The sequence below is a fragment of the Rhopalosiphum maidis genome, chromosome 2 (assembly GCF_003676215.2).
Source record: "Rhopalosiphum maidis isolate BTI-1 chromosome 2, ASM367621v3, whole genome shotgun sequence".
In the NCBI taxonomy this organism is placed as follows: Eukaryota; Metazoa; Arthropoda; class Insecta; order Hemiptera; family Aphididae; genus Rhopalosiphum; species Rhopalosiphum maidis.
The window spans coordinates 56,079,412-56,100,902 of NC_040878.1; the positions used below are offsets into that span (position 1 = coordinate 56,079,412).

The following is a 21,491-nucleotide window of genomic DNA, read 5'->3' on the forward strand; positions in this document are numbered from 1 at the left end:
CTGCAAAATGATTACCTGTTTGTATACAATATTTCTGATTACACTAAGCTACCTATGAATTAGTTTATAAACAATTGTGTATATACGTGTACATATTTCTTAACATTTTTTTAAATGAATCAAAAATGATACAAATGCACTCTTACAAAAAAAAAAAATGTTTTATAAACATCACTATAGCCTTAACAATGTTGAAAATTAAAAAACTAATATTGCAGAACTGCAGATCTTTAAATACCTAGTGTTATCGAAATCACCAGAAAAATTCTAACCTAACCTTAGGGAACAAATAACAACTATCACTAACTTCCTCGTAACCACTACCATTGCGCCAGGCTATGGTGACTTATAACTTAATTTAAGAATACTATAAGGTATATCAAGGGCTTATAACTTATAAGTATACTAGTCTTAATAAAAATTAGAAAATAATTTCTGGTATAAAAATATCTTAACTATATAAAACACCGATTTTTGTAATATTATATTATATTATGTTTGATTCTTTAATCAAACAACACTATTTTTTTTTAAATATATTAATATTTTTGAAAATATTTTATATAAATAATTTCCAGTTGAAATAAGATTATATTTTTTAATATTTTTACTTTTTACTTATTAATTATAATTACATTTTTAATTTCATATTCGGAAGAAAAATATTTTTTGTAGTATTTCAACGCATAAAAAATAAAACTAGGACGGGAACTATAAATATATTTTGAAATAATTAGCGTTGTTCAATAAAACAATCACTCAGTATAAAGTATACTATTTATATTTATTATGATTCCTTTTCATATATATATATATACATTGTAATCAAGTATTATATAAATGCACAATGAACAGTGTATTTAATATATTATATTAAAAATGTCTCGGCATTTCATCTTTATTGTCAAATTATATCATATAAATGATACCACTATTACATAGTCCAATGAAAACGATGACAGTGAAGCGAGTGTCCACGCTTACAGTATAGCTTATAATTTTACCAATGTGTATTGTGGGCGTTTTTCTAATGTGCAATGTATAATAGAGATTTTCTTTTTTTGTGTCAACCTAGTAAGTAGTTTTCGTCTCTCTCCGATCAATCTAATATTATTGTAAGATATAAATTTAATCTTATGACTCAACTGTTTCGAGTAATTTAATAAAAAGATTTTCTTAAAAAAAATAATTAACAATAATTGTTAACCATGATACGCAGGTTGACAAAGGTTGAAATAAGTAATCCGTTTGACATCCGTTACACGTGTCAAGTTGTTTAAGTTTTTTAATTTAACCAACGATTTATAACTCAAAGTTTTAAAACAAAAAACCTCATTCAAATAAGAATATAAAACATTCATCGACTCATAATAATATATAACAATGGTTCTTCTCACAAGTCACATAACCTCTGCATGTTTTTATCTTATTTGACTTAAAAATACGTATACTCCGCAATTGAATAGGTTTTCAATAAATACATCTGATTACTATAACAAACTGTAATATGTATCTACAATAGTAATAAAACTATATATATTATTCTAAGTATACATACAGTCTGCAGGTGTAAACAATTTTTAACTATAAATTATAATATCACTGAAAAAGTAACAATTCCAAACTATACACTAGTTCAATAGTATACTTGTGACCTATATACCTACTGTATATAAGTACTTATACTATTACTATATATAATATAGGTAGATTATTGAACATTTGTAATTATTGTTATAGGTAACAATATGGATGTTACTATGGTTACTACAGCATCTCCGGATATGTCTTTTTAGTTTATTAAAACATGTGTACGTAATAGGAAGTTCTCTATAAAGATTCCAATAATAATATTTTTGTAAATATGTATAAATGTAAGGTTATTTCTGTAATGAGTGTGTCACCCCTTTTTGTGCTTAATTATAAATATATTAAATTATATTTTATAATATGATATACCTACGTTCCCTACATAATTTATTTTACCTACCCGTTATTCATCGTCAAAGAGATAACGGAGAAGCATAACGCAACTATTTTAGTAATTTTACAAATGTTTAACTTAGATTTTACAAACCTGTACTGTATGTTCATATAAATGTTATAAGTTATTATAATACGTGTATAAGTACAAGTATATCTTATGAAACGAAAATAATTCAAATAATACTTCATAAATATATATTATATTGCTATTATTATTTTTAAAGTCGTACCCAATAATGTAAAAATTTTACCAAGGTTTAACTTTGGTTTTCAAATTTTTATTTACACATAACGCAAACTATATTATAGTATAACACATTTAAATACAATAAATTATTAACTATAACCAATGCCAATAACAGTCGTAGAAGTATATAAATATTATAATGTATAACTGTTTATTCCTATAAGGAATATACGAATAATATAGGTTGTGTGTCTTACCTTTCTGCGCCGTCCTCGATAAATGTATACATGTTTTGACTTACTAAATGCAATAAATAAAATTATTATTAATTTTAATGGATTAGTGACTAAGAGATTAATATCTTCATATTATATTATGTTATTTGAAATTTGAATAATTAAGTCATCGTGACATTTTTGTCTTAGGTAACGTTGGAATAGTAGTACTATGGTCCAATATTAAGATGGTAATGAATTAAACAGTTAACTTGCAAATAGATTTGAAGAAACTTTCAGCCAATTTTTAATGTGGAACTTTTAAATTTTAAGGTCTTAGTATATACTTAGGTTCCTTACAAATCCCGAAGCAATAATTGTTATTATTGTTAAAGTTTTATTTTGAAACACTTTTAATTATTTAATTGAATTCTTGTATATTTTTCAAAAATAAGACAAGCATATGTAAGCAGTCGATGCAAAATTTTCTGACATATAAGAAAAGAATATTTATTCTGTAATTTAGACTTCCTGTTAATTAACCAAGTTAAATAAAAATTCCAGATACTTGATGATCATCTTCCGAGCAGTAAATTAGTGTATTGTTAAAATGTATAGCAAGGATGGAGTACTATTATGACATAGACTAAACAAAATGATTACATTATGTGAGGGATTTATTGATATTTTTCAATTATTGAACCAAGATGATGAAATATTTAAATGATTTTGTAAATTGACTGTTATTACTTTAAAATTGTGAGATTTAGTGTAAATTGTAGTATAATTGGCTAAAAGTACTATTTAATACGTAGGGTCTATTGAATGTCAGATATATGTAGACATTAAATAAAGTAAAGCCAGGTGATCGTTGGGAACACCAGCTGTTAGGGGTTCAAAAAAAAAAAGTTATCATTTATTTTAACAGAAATTTGTATGTCAGAAAGAAATAATCTTATTGTATTAAATAGGTAATTGGTTGTACTAATAATTTTGAATTTTCACATAAGCCTTGATGCTAAACCTTATAAAAAGCTTAGGATATATCATATATCAATAAAAATAGCACTTATGTAATAGTGCTTTTTGAATGAGTTAGCCATAAAGTCTGGCTAGATGAAGAAGTTAATGGTTGTGGAATGGTATACTAAAATCTAAATTGAAATTTTGAAATAATTTCTGTACAGTTTAAAATCACGTAAGTTATGATTATTATACAATACGTACTAGACTCGTTCCACTTGAATTGCATTGTACTACCCATCACAATATTATTTGAATAATACGCACAACACACAAAAACAGTTTGATTAAGAATCGAACGGCACGCGATAAATAAACGTCGGTGACGGACGTGGAGAACAAATTACGAACGAGGAAAACAAATGACGACTGTCCGCCGATAATTATTGTGGTTACCCACTGATGAGTATACTGTGTATACAATATGGACTGAGGTCACAGAATTCTATACCATGGTCTAGGTAACCAGGCCCCTCTCGATCATGATGAAATTCTAGTGACCATACTATGGCATATAGTCTTTAATACATTAATTTGTTGCCAATATTTTAATACCAACACATTAAAAAATTATAGAAATGAAACACTTAACAATAGTGACGACATTATGTGATGGAAATCTGACTTTACGAGGCTTCACACTTCATCGTAATAACATTATCTATGATTTCAAAAATATAATAAATAAAAATAAACACTGTGGTTAGCTTAATAGTAAGTTTTACAGTCTTGCGGTTAGTACCAATAGTACCTAAGGATTAAGAGGTATACTACAATGCTTATAAGTAGAAACCGTAGTACATTGAATCTACCAGAAAGTTGAATTCAATCCTGCCCAAGTCATATGTTAAACCAGTTACTGCACTTACCATTCAGTTAATCATTACAATCAGCAATAAATATACTATATGAAGAATAAAGTTCCGATTTTACGTTTGTTCTATACTTACACAAGTTAGTGCTGGACGGTAACCGCGATTTTTATTTCAGTTGATCAGTCTTGGAAGAAAACAGACGCCGCCAATAGTTATTTTCTCCATGTCCGTTGTACCACCGCCCGGTTTTCAACGATTGCTTTGAAACTAACCGACAGCGTATACTCTCAATGCATTTTTGGGTCAACGATTTTAAATACTGTCTATGAATATTTTATTATTTATTGACTAATCACTTCGATATTACCGTTGATTAAGCTGCCGCACGAAATCTAAATTGGTTACGCGCAAGTACACTACCTATATCTCAACATCGTTTGAAATATAGGTACATTAACTAGGTAGCAGTTAGTACATCATCACTTCCAGTAAATACTTTTATTATATATTATTATTCACATGGTAACATCGCATCGATCCACTATTTCAAATTTTCGGTTTTCTCTTCTCTCACAAGCATCATCTTCAGCTGAAAGTTCAATATAATTGATAAAAAAAAAAAACTCAAACCATTGTAAACGTCCTGTAAAATATTACACCTAAACGTCCTAAACTAATGGAATTAAATGCCAAAACGGTTACCAATGACATTCAATATACGATAAACTTAATAATAGCGTTTTTACATTTTTCATTATGTGTCACACGACTTTAGTTACCTTTGCCGTATTTCGATGTTGTATGTTGTAATGGTAATAGGAAAAAAAGCCCAGGAAAAAAAAGCCCCCAAAAAACAATTTCTTACAACATGCATTAGAAAGAAAGCCCCATCATAGGAAAAAAATCCTTGTATCAATTAAATACATTATTCGTTATTTTATTACGATTTACCATAAACCTAAGTATAAGGTCTATGCGACTGTAACATTTCCTTAACATATCTAAAAGTATAACTTTAATATTATAGCTATCGATTATAATATTATACAGTAACTGCGACACTAAAGAGCTAAACATTCGATAAAAATAATAATAATGTACACAACTTTGACATAAATGTAAAACTATTATTATGATAGTATTTTAAAATCGTTAATTATATACTCTACAGTTTAAACTTAAAGTATACGTAACCTGTAAACCTGTTGTAATTATAAATTTTAATAGTGACACATAAATATATTTCATGAAAATACATTATGTTTACATATACAGTATGCTCCCTACAAGACTAATTTATAAATTGGTATCTAAATAAAAAAAACAAGGTATAATAATACGTTATAAATAATATTTTTAATCACTCTGTATACCTATACTATACGTCTAAACATAATGGTTATATTATAAGATTATGCTGTAAACTGTACCTATTACAGTATGGGATGGCTTGTAAAAATATTTTATTAATTTAAAATCGTTTTAAAAATTTTAATTTTCTATCACTTAAATTTGTAAATCTTCATGGAACACACTGTATGTTATAAATGTTATAATATAGTCGTATAAAATATAAATAATTGTTTACCATCGTCATCGTCGTTGTGGCGTCACTGGTCTGGTGCACACACCGCCTATCTCTCATTATGTTATTATTATTCCAAGCGCCGCTGTTATCCAACTGCCTGAATGCATCACCTGTCCTGTATATAGTACCCACGTTCCATAGGGTAGGAAGTTTTAACGGTTTTTTTTCACCCGAATTCCCGAAACGCAATGACGTCAATATGGTTATTTGGCAATAATGACGTGTATTCACGGATCTTAACTGCATACCAACCAACGTAGTAATACTCTATACATTTCATATTACTTATATAAGTATATATTACCCATATCTAGTAAAATATACCTCTACCTTAACCATTTCACCTTTCACGACACCCTGTGATAAATACCTATATTTGTAATTCGATCGATATAATAACGCAATTAGTAAATAGTGATAAAATATGAACTCCAAATACTCAAATACCTGTTATAATTATTACACAGACTAACGACTCGTTAGTAACAAGGGACTTATACCTACTTATTTTCTATTGGAGTAATATTTATTAATTCTAAACATTCAGTTTTAGTTTAATAGATGGTATAATGATGGTATAAGGTACCAAGTTATTATTTTATTTTTGTATAACCTTCTAGTTCTATGAATTTTTTTTTTATAAATTTAAATTTTTTGAAAACACAATTATTACTATATAAAATAAATTGGTGGATATATTATTATCTAAACTAATTTCTCATTTAAATTTATTTATGTTAGTTAAAAAAATGTAGATGATAATGTTTATGTCTATTTATGAACGCGACAAGAAAAATACAACTAATTATACAAATAATATTATGATGTATAGTTATGCATAATTTTTTCTTTTCAAAATTACTATGCAAATTCTAAATTTATGTATTGTGATTTTTAATATAACCTTCGTTTTAAAAAAAAAAAAATCTAAGTACAATTAATTTGCCTAGAAATAACTGTGCTTTTTTACGACTTAAGCATTGAACGTAATTACATGTTATTATTATTGAATATATAAATCCACACTTCTTCGCTGTCGAAAAAATGTTTTGTGTCGTATACTCTAGTCATAATAACAATTTAAAATATAATAAATAATTTAATATACGATATATATATAGTAATATACCTTTATAAAAATATTATGAAAATCTAATGACCGACCAGAGTAGGTCGTTGAAGATAATATTATTTATGTAAGTACACATTTTTGTTTCTATGATACTTTAGTTTTTGATAGCTGATAAAAAAAATGTAATAATTTATAAGTCACACAAATGGTAGGTACTTACAATATTATTATTTTTAATAGATATGGTTTTTATTCACTCTTGTAGATTACCATTATTTAAAATAAATATGCTGACCGAACTATACTATTTACACCTATTTCTACTATTACTACACTACTATAATAATGGTATTACCGTCCACTACATCCATTACAAAAACACGTATTGTTGTTATTATTATTACTTATTGTTGTTCGGATTGAAGACAGGTAGATTGAAGGTAGGTATAAATGCACGGTAGTACCATCGACTACAACCGAGATAGATCCTACCTAGGTAGGTAATAAGTGAGGCGAAAATGTTCGTTACAAAACAACCGACCGTCCGACTGTCCGACCGCCCACCCGCCCACCCGCCCGTCCATCGGTCACGGAACGTTGCCGCGGCGTGCACCGGCTTCAGTCGAACGCCGTTCTTTCGTTTGTGCGCGTGCTCCGCGCCTGTGTGCGAGTTTCCGTGTTGTCATATAAAATAGACTATGTAAAATAGTCCGCGCGACGTCAGTTTATTAGTCGGTTCGTTAGTGTTTATTTTTTGTTGTTTTGATTTTTTTCACATTGAAGAGTGAATATAATAATTATCAGTTTTGAATTTTTTTCACAAAATATGCATTACATAAAATTAAAAATCAACACTTAACCCATCCGCGGCGATCTGTGTGTGCGCGTATCTGTGTGTATGTGCGTATGTGTCCGGCGCATTAGTGCCTCGTTCAAATTTGGATTTTATACACCTATCATAGCTATAGTGACGGATTAGAGGGATGTGTTATCCAGTCTCTGTGCGCTAAAGGTAAATACTAAATAATCTTTTTTTTATAGAATGTTAACGATGTTTTAATACGCCGATACGGTCATACTCTTGAATTTCCGTTGCCTTTCCGCACATTAATATATTCGATCATCGGCGTAGTGTTGTTTATACATCGCATCACTATACATTTTACTATTCAGTATAAAATAATGGAATTGATAGTATAGTATTATGGTAAACAGTAAAACAGCTTACAAATAGCTATCAAAAAATAATCATAATATGTAGATTATAGGTAGGTATATAAAGTATTTTAGGCATTATATTGTTGTTTTGCTCAGAAATTGACTAGGTACAGATATTGTTGACTGTTGTATTTTTATAATGAAATTTATACTAGAATATTTTATTAATCGCAAATCAATTTACTACAAAGCATTTACCTTGCAAATGTGATATGGCTAATGATAAAAATTTAAAAACCATGTAATAATGTAAACCAGTATAATAATATGCTACCTACAGTACTTACCGCGTTAATAATATTATTACGTTGGTACTAGAGAGTAGAGGTATAAATTATGTTCGAGTTATTATTTTATTGAAATAGTTTATTATAATCATTGAAACATTATTATAAAAATGTAATTTATAATTCTAAACATTCGATTATTTTATACCTAACGTACTACTATCACAGAACAAAATATGAAGTTTCGATGAATATAAGTAATATAAGTATTGTACACTCGAAGCATTTTTATTTATTATTTAGGTACCTATATTAAAATTTATACTTTGGTTGGTCAATGGCCATGTAAATGTAATAAGAGAATTTTAAAACATTAAACAGCGTATCTTGATGGAATTTTTTTCTACTGTTCAGCGGTCTTATATAATAAAATTACTAATTAATTTGTTCAATCAAATTGCTATTCAATCTTGTACCTAAATTCTGTTATATTGTCAATATTAATAATCATGAATACATGCATCGTATTTTGTCAATTTATTTTATTTAAAAACTATATGGTTACTAAGTACCTATAAGAAAATATAATTTTATAAATTAGTTTTGAAACTATCAACTATTATATTCAAAAGATCATCAATTGTGTTTGTATTATGCAGTGTCATATTTAATTTAATTGTGTGGTACAGAGGACACTTAAAATATTACATTATAATATATGTAATCCTTTTTTATATCCTTAAATATAGGTATATCCTTTTTTTAAAATAGGTATTTATAGGTATATGTTATTATATACTACTGATATCTGCTCTGATATCTGGTAGTATAATAGTTAGAGGCAGTACTACCTTTAGCAGTCCTATGACTACCAATATTCAGCACTTGTATTTTATATAATAGGTAAATTAAATATTAAAAGTAACAAAAATACCAAGTCTTTTTTATAAAATTAGGTAGGTTCGCTTCCATCCCCCGCCTCAAATACAATTATATACTATAATATAGCAAACATAGAAATAGATCACCATATTTTAGTCAAATTTTCGATTTCTCATAAGCCGACTTATTTTTGTACATCCCTATAGGTGGAAACTAGAAAGCCAATATTGCGTCATCGGCAGCCCGTACAATGACTAATATGTAATAATATACCGATAATCCGATTCCTAACATAAAAACCCACCCTGTTTTCATTTAAAATAGATCATGATCATAGTTAATATTATCAAAATCAAATTATAAATTATTCTTCAATTATAAACATCAATGTAAATTTTTATTATTATTATTTCAACTTTTATTATATAAACATATAGGTAGATATGTATTGAAAAAAATCCAGTTTAATATACCTAATTAAATAATTTGATTCTTTAGAAAATATAATATTACAAAAACTATTCCTATCATCATAAATATAAAAAAAAATAATATTTACTCAGATAAATAATGTGTTGATTATAAATACGCAAATTTTTTTAAATTATTAACTACTAAGAAATACACGAGTGATTAGTTTATTGTTATACTTAACATTATACTCATATTAAGACTTAAATCTTAATGTTTGTAATAGTACCAACATCTCATTACTCCAAATTTATTAATTTGTACCTATATTAAATCAATTAGTTTTTAATAATTAATTGTTTTCCGTCATCATTGCTTTACATGATTATATGATAACATTATACAGTTATTTATTAATTTGTAAAAATTTATTTGGTACAAAAAAACTGATGAGGGAAAATTCAATAATACTAATAATATTATAAAAATGTTATATACCTTATCTTTATGCGATTATTATAGGTATTTATAACAGAATGATTATGATTGGTTATTCAAAGCGAGTGTTTAATCAGTAGGCGATAAACATTTGTGTGAATATTTAGTGTGTGATAATTTGAAATTTGATGTGATGTTAGTTGGTATACATTTAGACAAATAGGTAAAACATTTTGGCAGTTAGTTTACATATACCTATTTAAAATAAAACATTACTATTAAAGTATAATTACCAAGTACATCGTTACATTAATAATAGATCACAATTTTAAAGGTTTTTTATTAATATTAATTCTATGTCACAAAAGAATGTGTTCTAACTTTTTACACAAACGTGAAAAATTGAATAAGTAATAATTAAATTAGATAATGTTACGAAATAGTTAAATTTTAACAATATACCCTTTTGACTTATTTTGATTATTAAACTAATCTACAAATTGAAAATATATTTAAGTTTAAAAATCAATTATTACTTCAAAATATAAATTATTATAATTAATTTATGTATACAGTTTTAAATTAACACACTACACCTGTACCTATGTTTCGTCTTATCTTTATCTTATGTAAGTATGGTATGTATTATTTACATAATTTAACTAAAATATATTTAAATTTGTAGTTTTATAACAAAATTTAGTTAAATATTTTAGAGCAGGTACTTTATAATATAATGATAAACAGTGTAAAAGAAGGAACTGTATTTTTTTTTTATCTTATAGATACCTACGTGTTTTCTTAATTTTTATTTGAAAACCATGTAGTACTTTACTGATGTGCGAAAAGTTAAATAGTTAAAATATTAAACGAATAGTGTTTAATATTAAATAATGTAATATAAAAATTATTATTCTAACTATTAAGCAACAGCGAATTCCAATTCGTAAATATTGCGATTTTTCGTAAAGAATGTAAAATATTTTTTTTATTTATAATAAAGTTAAATTAAAAGTAAACAAAAATAGCCATAATACGTCAAAAGTAAAATCGTCGAAAGTAGGCAGGTAAATGTATCATTTACCTTGTAAATCGAAACCCAACAATTTCCAAAAATAAAATATATATGTATTGTCTTTGCATATTTATGTATAATCAATAATAATATTATAGCATGGTAAAATTATAACAATTGTATATTGATATTTAGATTACCTGATAAATAACATAATAATATTGTATTTCAAAAGCATGTTAGTTCTTGTAGTAAACAGTTACTTACCAATCATCTAAGTATTCATTTCATATAATAGCCATTCTTGTATTTTACTTTATCATTTATACTTACTTTTGTCAATATTTATATCAGCTGCATCCGAATTGATTTCCCTATCTTAAAATTTACATTCGAATTGTTTCCAGATATTTTATGCCACTGTTATCTGTGTAACATGCTTTATTTACCTACCTAAGAAATGTACCCCCCTTTACAGCCTTACAGGTAAAAATTTTTAGATATAAAAATCGCCATTAATACTGAGAATCAATTAAAATGATTTGAATATTTCCTATTTATTATTGCTTTAAAATAAATAATACCTACCTTATTTTACATCATTCGATTTTGGCTTTACTTTTTTACATATTTTTGTTTTCTTTTTTGCTTATGTAGGTTTATTATCCGATTATAATTTGATCAACATTTTTCATTTATAATAATACAATTTATTTATGTTTTTAATGTATATTATAACCTAATTGAATATTAAAATGAGATTATAAATTTATAACTACATATTATGTAACAAAAAAAATGCTCCTTGAATTAATTTTTGTCTATTCTAAAGTAAAAGCCTTGAAGACAGGTCGAAGAAGATGAATTTTCTATTGTATTCAGCTGCAAAATATTTTAAACAGTGTTTTTTTGTCCATTAAATGAACACTGTGTATGTGTATATAGTGTTACTATCGGACAACAATAGTGTTCATTCACCTTGTGCCCAAAGCGCGTGTGTCAATGAAGAATAATAATAATATAAACTAATTCCGTGTGGTCCCAGCTAGAAATAAATAGTAAAAGTAAGATCTAAATAAATTTATTCAAAATATAAAGAAAAACATCATATAAACACGTTAATTTCATTTACCCAAATATTTATGTATGTATTAAATGCAAATTAATTTTATTTATTTATATTTGAAAAAAAAAATATCAGGAAATTGTTGACTACATCAATATTTAGTCGTTCAGTAACTTCGGTAGTGATTAATTAATATATATTATGATATACGTGTATGTTATAAGCACCATACCTACATGTAGAAAGGTTATTTTCTGCCTTTGCAACCTTCTAAATAACTAAATAATTTCGGTATCAGATGCAGTAAAACCAATTAGGGAACGTCATGTGACACTGTCACATGCGTGTCAATGCTTTTGTGGGGCCCAGGAAGTATTGTTAGGTAATAATTAAAATATGATACATATTTTATACAGCTAACTTTAGGCACCTAACCTATATAATATTTGTAACTATTAGTACTCTAATCCTTCAAAAATAGTTAATTTTATTCTATAAATTGTACAAATATTAAACTAGGTATTTAAAATTTACATTTATTTTACATTTACGAAATGTAAACTATATTGTATACTATATGTAATATATTTAATATTATAATATTATACTATACAATCTATTTATAATAGGTATGATTTGATAATCGTTAGTGCTAAATATAATATATCTAGCTAAAATGTCATTGAAAATATGATAATAAGCATACTACCTATATAAGAGTAGGTATAGGTAAAACTGCATAAGTAGTGTAAGAACAATTACACGTAATTATAATTTTAATAACAACGAATCCATTTTTCCTAAAAATATATAAAATGTTTAAGTGTAAGACGTATACTTAATAGTTAATACTATATTGGTGTATTGTATTTTATCATTTTAATTAATATACCTATATGTTCATAATGTGGCGCGATTATACGGCTAACGTATTGTTACTACAATAAAATTACTAAATGTCTGAATCTTAAGCTATTTTAAAAATGACCGTGTGAAAAATAAAGTATTTTTATCTCCCTCCAGTAGTGTTTTATAAATATATCAAAACATGTATTCCGTTAACTTTTTAACTGTAATTACTATAAAATAGTACTACATATACATATTAACACGTATAATTAAAACCAAAAAAACAATTACGTTACGTTTGAATTACATGACTTATATTACTTGGCATGTTTTATAACCTATATATTATAATGTATATACTTTAAATAATGTATTAATATAGTATTGTATATTATTTGATTTATTGATTTCATTTAGACTTCTGAGGCTCTAAAATTGTCTTAGTTTTATTAAGTCGCGAAGGAATAAATAATATATATATATATATATATTTTTAATAAAACACTATATTTCATAAATGTAATGTTCTGCAATATTTAGTATACTTTTTTTATACAAAAAATAAAATATTAACCATGAAAAATGCGTTCAATATTTTATGAATAATATGTGCATAATAAGCCCTAATTTCAAAATTCATGAGAATTATACATCAAATTATGTCAGGTATATTCATTAACTACGTGTTTTATTTATTATTTATACAAAAAAGTTAAAATAAAAAAAATCAATTTTTTAACTTTTATATAGGGGTGCAGAGATTATTTGGAATGAATCGAACTTTTTTTTAATCACTATTTAGATTTTCTATAAAAATCGTAATAAGTATACAAGTATACTTATCATCTAAAACGCACATACAAGTTTCAGAACTTTAGACCCACCTCGTCATCATAGTTACAGCATATATTTTTTTTCTATCTTCAATGACGTATCGAATAATAACACATAATATAATATTCAAAATGCATAATATTTGTAGTTGGAGTGTATTGATTTGTGTTAGGCACGTAGTTGTTGTATAGAACACCATGGCATTGCGGGGTCGGTGCACTTTCAGGAGGCGATGACGTGTATGTAGAGTGTAGAAGAAAGAGTAAAAAAAATTTTGAGACATTCAAACGTGCACGTTTTGTCGTTTTATAATTAAAACAGAATGTTAAAAAAATAATATAAAACTAAAGGGAAAAAATTTAAATGTTGACCGATCAACAAAAACAGCAGCCTACAGCTACAGTAGCAGGAAAGGGCGAGTCGCACGCGTGATACCTGGTAGTGTTATAGCGGTGTTGACGACCTTCCGCCATCGTTATTGCTGCTGCTGTTTATAGATTTTTTTTCGATCATCAGTTGCGCTCCATTAACGGTCGTTCGCATTTTCTTATTAATTTTTTTTCGTAGTGTCCGTTTGTTTAGGACAAATCCGGATTATAAATCTTTACAATAATATGCAATGTCTGTATATGTATGCATCCAAGGATCGAAAGGAAATTATGACACAAACATGACTATTTTATATATATATATATAATTTGTCTTCAACGTAGATTAGTTAACATCCATAAAATCACAATGTGCTTATCAAATTCGGGCCTATAACCTATTTAATTATAAAAAAAATACCCACTTTCTAAAATTGTATATAAAATCATGATATAATATATTCAATATAGATAACTTTAGACTTTTAAATTGTGTATAGTTAAGAGTCATCACTTCAGTATCACTTCTCGTAAAAAGTGGTATTAACCATACGTTGTATTCTTAATGTGATGATTACACACGATAATCCTGCTGTAAATTATTGGGATATAGGTATTATAATATGTTTTACTATTACTTAATTGAGGTAAATCGTCATCAAAGTATTGGGTATAATAGTTATTTCTTTGTAGATATTTGTTAAAGATTGGTCATTATATAGGTGCTAATTATAGGATTTTTTCATTTACTTCTCCTATTGGCGTAATACCTATTTTAATCAATGCATCAATTTATTTTATATCAAACGCTATATTATTTATATTGAATGTTAAATAATTTACATTTTATTTTAAAAAAGTTTTTTTTTCTACCAATACCCATATAGATACTTACGTAGTAAAATTTATTAGACATTCTATACAAGAGATATAAATAAATAAAGTTGTTTTATTTTTTTAAATAACACATATTAAATATGCAATAATTTTCATAATAAATACAATTTTCTTACACATACCAATGTATTACGTTATATTATAATAATATATTTGTAAAATCTATCATTTATAAATACATAATGAGAAATAATTAATTTAACAATATGGGCTTATATGTATAGGCATAGGTCTTACTGTCATAACAGGTAAACCTATTAATTTTTTTACGGTGTAATATACTTTTTATGTACTAAATAAGGAGATTTTAACATTAAACATTCATTATCTTTAGTTAATGTTTAGTTAATCTTAAGTTTAAGTTAAGAACATTATCTAGAGCATCTCATACACGTTTTATTATATTTTATATTTTTATTTTAAACCAAGTTATGATTTTTTTAAGGTGTATAAACAATTTACAAATAACTAATTCAAAAAACTCATAACTGGGTTTAAAATAAAAATATAATAAAACGTGTATAAGATGTCCTAGATAATGTTCTTAACTTTAATTTTAAATTTTATAACGGGTCATTTTACTCTAGTTTAAGAAATTAATATGGTTATAGTCATCATTGTATAAAATTGTCCATATTGCGCGTGGGTCAGAGAGAAAAAACAAATAGTGCGCTGACATCCCTTAAGTAAATAAATAATTCCTACAACATATTACAAAAATAGGACAAAATTATAAATATTATGTTTATTTAATTGTTGTTGAGATTATTGCTAAAAAAAATGCTTTTTTTTGCATCATTAGATTGACATTTTGCAGTCATTAAAGTAAAATACTCAGCTGTCGTCCAGACACCTCCTTTGGATATTCCGAGTCATAATAATACTTTTTAAATGTATTTAATTAATATTGTTATACGTTAAATGGAAAAATGTTGAAAATATTAATACGTAAAAATATACGTATTTGAATTAATCTCATTATTTTTTATGTAAATTCGCAATAGATAATTTTTTGTAATCGGCCCATAATAAACTCATCTACCAAGTATTAAAATGTCAACAGGATTTTCGAAAGTTTTGCTATTTTTATCAATTGCAATATCACTATTTTCACATTAAAATTGCATGAATTTAAAACTCGTATTTTACAGACTTGTTTCTATTACTCATGTTGATTCCCAATTAAAATGTATAGATTTTAGTCAAAAAATAATTAATGTGTTTTTAATACTGTAGTATTCTTCATCAATTTACATTTAACATAATCTAAATACTAATATTACAAGTATATACATTTTTTTTTAAGATGTGTCCATTTAATCTATTAACTTTAAAAATATCCAAGGTGCTTAAAATGTATATTAAAAACATAACTATGGATGAATTTATATATATTATGATAATAATATAATATAATTTAATTATTTGAACTAAAGCAAATTAAATCAAATTAATATTTCACTAATAAATATTAATTCTAATAACATTACTAATACGTTATTAGTTATTACGATAGGTATTATTATTAATAAATATTTTTGCATTGATGAGTCCTTGTTATTACCTTTAAAATAATTACAAGTTACAACTATGTGAAATATAAAAATGTATTACTTTATATTGTTGTACGTTTACATCCCGTTTTGTGAGTATACATTCTAATTTTGCATTTAATTTTCATTAGACAGTAAATTTAATTTAACAATTGAAATTAAAAACTGTACTAGAAAATAAAAATAAAATAAATGTAGGTACTGTAAACCTAACAATTATTGGATAGACCGTAAGTCCATTATGTTTTTAACACATTATTCAGATTACAAATAAAAATCAATATTATGCAAAATTTGATTTGAATGAGAGTCATTAGTAATGAATAATGACTCATTAGATTAGTTTCATAAAAAATATACTCCAAGTTTAAGATTATATGTAGAACTAATTTAAATATTTTTATAATTAGTAAATAAATTATTGATATTTAAAACGTATATATTGTGTAATATATAATTTTATGTATGTTTAATATTTGATAGACAACAAAATAATATATTTCAATGTATTAAATAAAATATGTAACTATATTAATATAATGGTAACTTATTATATGACTGTGAACTGTATTGTTGAAATTAAAAGATTGGAAATTGTTAATTAAAAATCAATTAATACACAAGTATTACATAGGAGTGAATACTGAATAAAGATATTTTTCATTATAGACAGTTTAATAGTCCAAGACTAACAATACCTTTGAAAGTCTATTGAAACTTTTTTTGTCTTTGATGTGGTTCTGAATTTCTTATGGTTAATTATATTTTAGATGTATAATGAATATGTATATTAATGAATACATCGTTTTTCGATACATTTAAAAATATATATATATATGTCAGTAATTCGACGTATCTAGGATATAGGCTTTATTTAACATTGTATTTTACCATAATGTATATACCAATGCATGTTTCGAGAATATATACTATAATGAAAACGTTGTTACGAGTTATGAAATAGAAAACTATTTTCACTGCCATGTGTAATGATTGACATCGTGACATTTAGATAATACATCTACAGGTATAAAGTGTTAACCTCTAAAAAAAAATTAACCTTGGAATTATTTTTCTTAAAAGAAACAGTTTTTAATTCCCTATCCGTCTATCCACTAGTGTTTAGTGTTTACAATACATATACTATAAGAAAATTAATAACCGTAAAATTACTATTAAATATCATAGTACCGACTTGCTAGTTTTTGATTTAATTTCTTCTTTTTTATTAAGAATCTATATTTCAAGGATTATTATAAAAACACCAAAAATCATCAAAAAAAAAAACTTTGATAAAATATATTTTTTTATTTGTTTTTATTCAAGCAGTATATATTTCTTTTTTTCCACAAATTGCATATCCCAGATGACTAAGCGAAACTATTAGAAAATGACTGGAACAGGTCAGTTCAATAATAGAGATGTGTTTTTATTGTAGAAGGGCATAATATGAAAACGTTGAAATTTATCCAACAAAAGAGATGAAGTTAGAATGTTATAAGAATGTATAATAAGGCAAACGTAAAGTATTCTATAAAGCGTCTAATCAAAATTCGGGCAGAATCTTTTTATTGCTCGACTGCCATATGAAATTTTATAATAACAAGGACTGCAATCATTATTACTATGTACATGTTTGTATATATGATGATTACTTGAGTCTGCAGTGCTAGACTAGGTTAAAGTCAGACTATCAAACAAGGTCATTGGAAGCATCATACAATTTATCCATGCGAATACTTAATGATTTTGTCGATGTGACTATAACAAAGTTAATGACCGAGTAATTGTAATTATTTTGCCTTAAAATATAACTTTAGTGGTATGTTAAAAACTGGTTACTTATTTTACAACAATATTATCTTTATCCGTTAATGTAATATTATAAACTTTGTATTGTTCTTCGTTTTAATTTATACGTAAGTACATGATATATTTGATAGATGCCTTGAAAAATATACATATATTTATGTTAATCTTAACAAATATAATTTGATTTTAATATTTATTGACTTCGTTAATTTTAGTATGAATTAGATACTATAGCCTTCAAGGTTACTATCTGTAATAGAACAAACTACAAAATAGCTAATATAATATTCATTTAAAATGTTAGTTCTTATGTATGAATCAATTTAAGAACTGCACAGCGTGTGAAAATATTATTTAAAATGCTTATATAGGCCACTTTGTTTAATGTTTAATTCCTAAAATAATAAGGTTGATTCTGACTTATAAAAATATCTTAATACTATATATGTATTAAATATTCCTATTCTGTATGGTATAATTAAATGTCGATGATATAAATATATTTCAATATAAATAATTATTGGGTATATATTATAATAATTTATCATGGTTGTATAGTTGTATACCAAAAATTGTAATAATTTATTACACTTTTATAATAATAAATCTAACCTAATTATAAATTAAAATATACTAAAAAAATACTTGAAAAAAAATATTATTATAGAATAATAATTTGTTTTGTTCTTATTGAATTTATAAAAAGTTAGTTTTATTTACCTACATAATTTTTAAAAGTATAAAAAAATTCATCAGTATTGTATTTGTAATTTTTATTTTATATTTTTTTAAGTTTTGCATTTTATAATAAATAATATAGAATTACAATCAAACTAATATTTCCAGACGATCAAATTATTTCTAAGAAAAATAAAAAGATGATCAAACTATGACGATTTAGTAAAATTAGTAATACAAATATTATAAGTAGGTACCTAACATATTACGTAATTGATAATTTAATAACCTTGAAGTAAACCCACAATATTTATACGATAATGGAACATAATGATTAAATATACGACAACTTATACCTACTTGATGTTTTATATTTGGATTGATTTATTAAAGTTAGTATTTATGTTACAAATTAAATTTGTAAGTAGTATCATTTATTTTAAATTAATGAAAAACTACATATTATGACTAAATTATTATCAATTAGTATTATTTGTTTGAAGCAATTTATATTTATTTTAGACTTGGAAATTAATAAAACAACAATCTAATATTATTATAAAAATTATTAATAATCCAATATAACTATAAAATATCTACCCTAAAAATTACTTAAAGATTGTTTTATTTACCCACTCTTATTAATATTGGTTGTTAAACAGATTATTACTTAGTTGTAAAAAAAAATCGTAAGCGAAATTGGAATGGCTTTACTATATTAATTTTATTGTTGTACCCTCTTAAGCCAAGGCCGACAGTAAGCCAAACAACGTGGGGCAGTGTCTGGGAATCCACGAGATAAGAACAGGTTGTTTGATGGAGCCACTGAAGTAGCTCCGCTTCTAAGGTATTTATTTTTTTCATGACGGTCATCCTTTTGTTTTTCTATGCTTCATTGGAATCACATTTTACAATAATAGTAATTACTAACGCATTGTCTTGACAAAGAAGTAGTCAGTTGAGCTTGTGAAAAAAAATAACTATTACCTATAATAAAGGTATCAAAAACATCGACCGTTGGCGTTTAGAAATAGACACAGTATAATATTATATATTATATATCTTCATTCTAGGAATGTAAAGAAAAAATAATTAAATTCTTTTTAGACCAAACTTCTTATCAAATCTAAAAGTCAAGATAAATCTTATTAATTATGTTATTATTTTTTTAAATAGTGTAATGATAATCATTTGTATCTTATACGAATGTATATCATAAACCATATAGTCCGGTTGTTTAAAGAATACAAACACTTATAAATATAAATTTCGATACCCAATAATTATATTTTATTCTTTTAATTTTAAATTAAATACTGTAATGTAAAGTATTATAAATTAGAAAGTTATAATTTAAATTGTAAAGCCTATTTGATAAAAATTTTTCTCAATGATTAAAGCCTACTTATTCTATGTATAAAGGTAGGCTTAGTAATAATTCACACTTACTGACATTAAACCCATTGAAATGTGTTCTTATTGAGTATAACACATATTATATATACTCGTGTGTGGGTATAGGTATATATTAAAATAATGCAAAAACTAATTTGTCAAATTCATAGTGATGACGATAAGTAATTACATAAAAAAATATATGTTCCAATTAAAATGAATTATGTCTAATTAAAAAAATTCAATCAGAAAGCAAAAATATTAAATATCGGTATACAGTCAAATCTTATAAGTCATATACTAATAACAAACTTTTAAAAGCTATTTGTCATAGTAAACATTTGTATCTATATTTTTATTTATTGAAATTATTATTACTAAACGGTATTCAATGTATGTTAAAATGTATTTGAGTTATTATATAGTCTATATTTAAAAATTGTTTGGTTAACTATTTCTGTCATAACTTTTTGTTTAACAATCTATATATTATTATTTATTTTTATTATTATTATTAGGTATCAAACATGCTTATAATATAGTAATTTATGTATATTAATTGATACAGACGATATAGATGGTATTGAGAATTTGTTGTAAAGTACTTGAAACGCAATCGATTATAATATTATAATTCAACCCGTGGTTATTAAACGATACATTCTATAAACTTTTTTGAAAATCATTAAAAATCCTGTATTTCAAAATTAATTTAATAAAAAACGAAAGGAATTGATCTGCTATATAGTAAGAATTGTGGGTATCTCGTAATTTTCTAACAATTATAGTACACAATAATCCCAAATTTTATAGAAACGAAAAATACACTACATGACACGACGAAACGGTTAACGTAAAACAATTGAATACTTTTAGAATTGATTTTAAATCAACAACGTTCTTTTGTTGACTTCATATACATATTATATTGATGAAATAAAAAATACTATATTAATATAAAA

The 21,491-nt window shown here is 25.1% G+C and overlaps 1 protein-coding gene across 3 annotated transcripts in view; it reads left to right on the forward strand.

The window, feature by feature from the left end:
* Positions 1 to 21,491, forward strand: part of LOC113553121 (cordon-bleu protein-like 1) — an 84,934-nt gene that overhangs the window by 28,801 nt on the left and 34,642 nt on the right. Inside the window, exon 1 of one of the 3 annotated variants that reach the window (XM_026956284.1) lies at positions 7,527 to 7,898. The exons of the other annotated variants lie outside the window; for them this stretch is intronic. The gene's annotated coding sequence lies outside the window, so the exon portion shown is untranslated. Of the gene's footprint in view, positions 1 to 7,526; positions 7,899 to 21,491 lie in introns of those variants that run through there. 3 annotated transcript variants of the gene reach the window in all.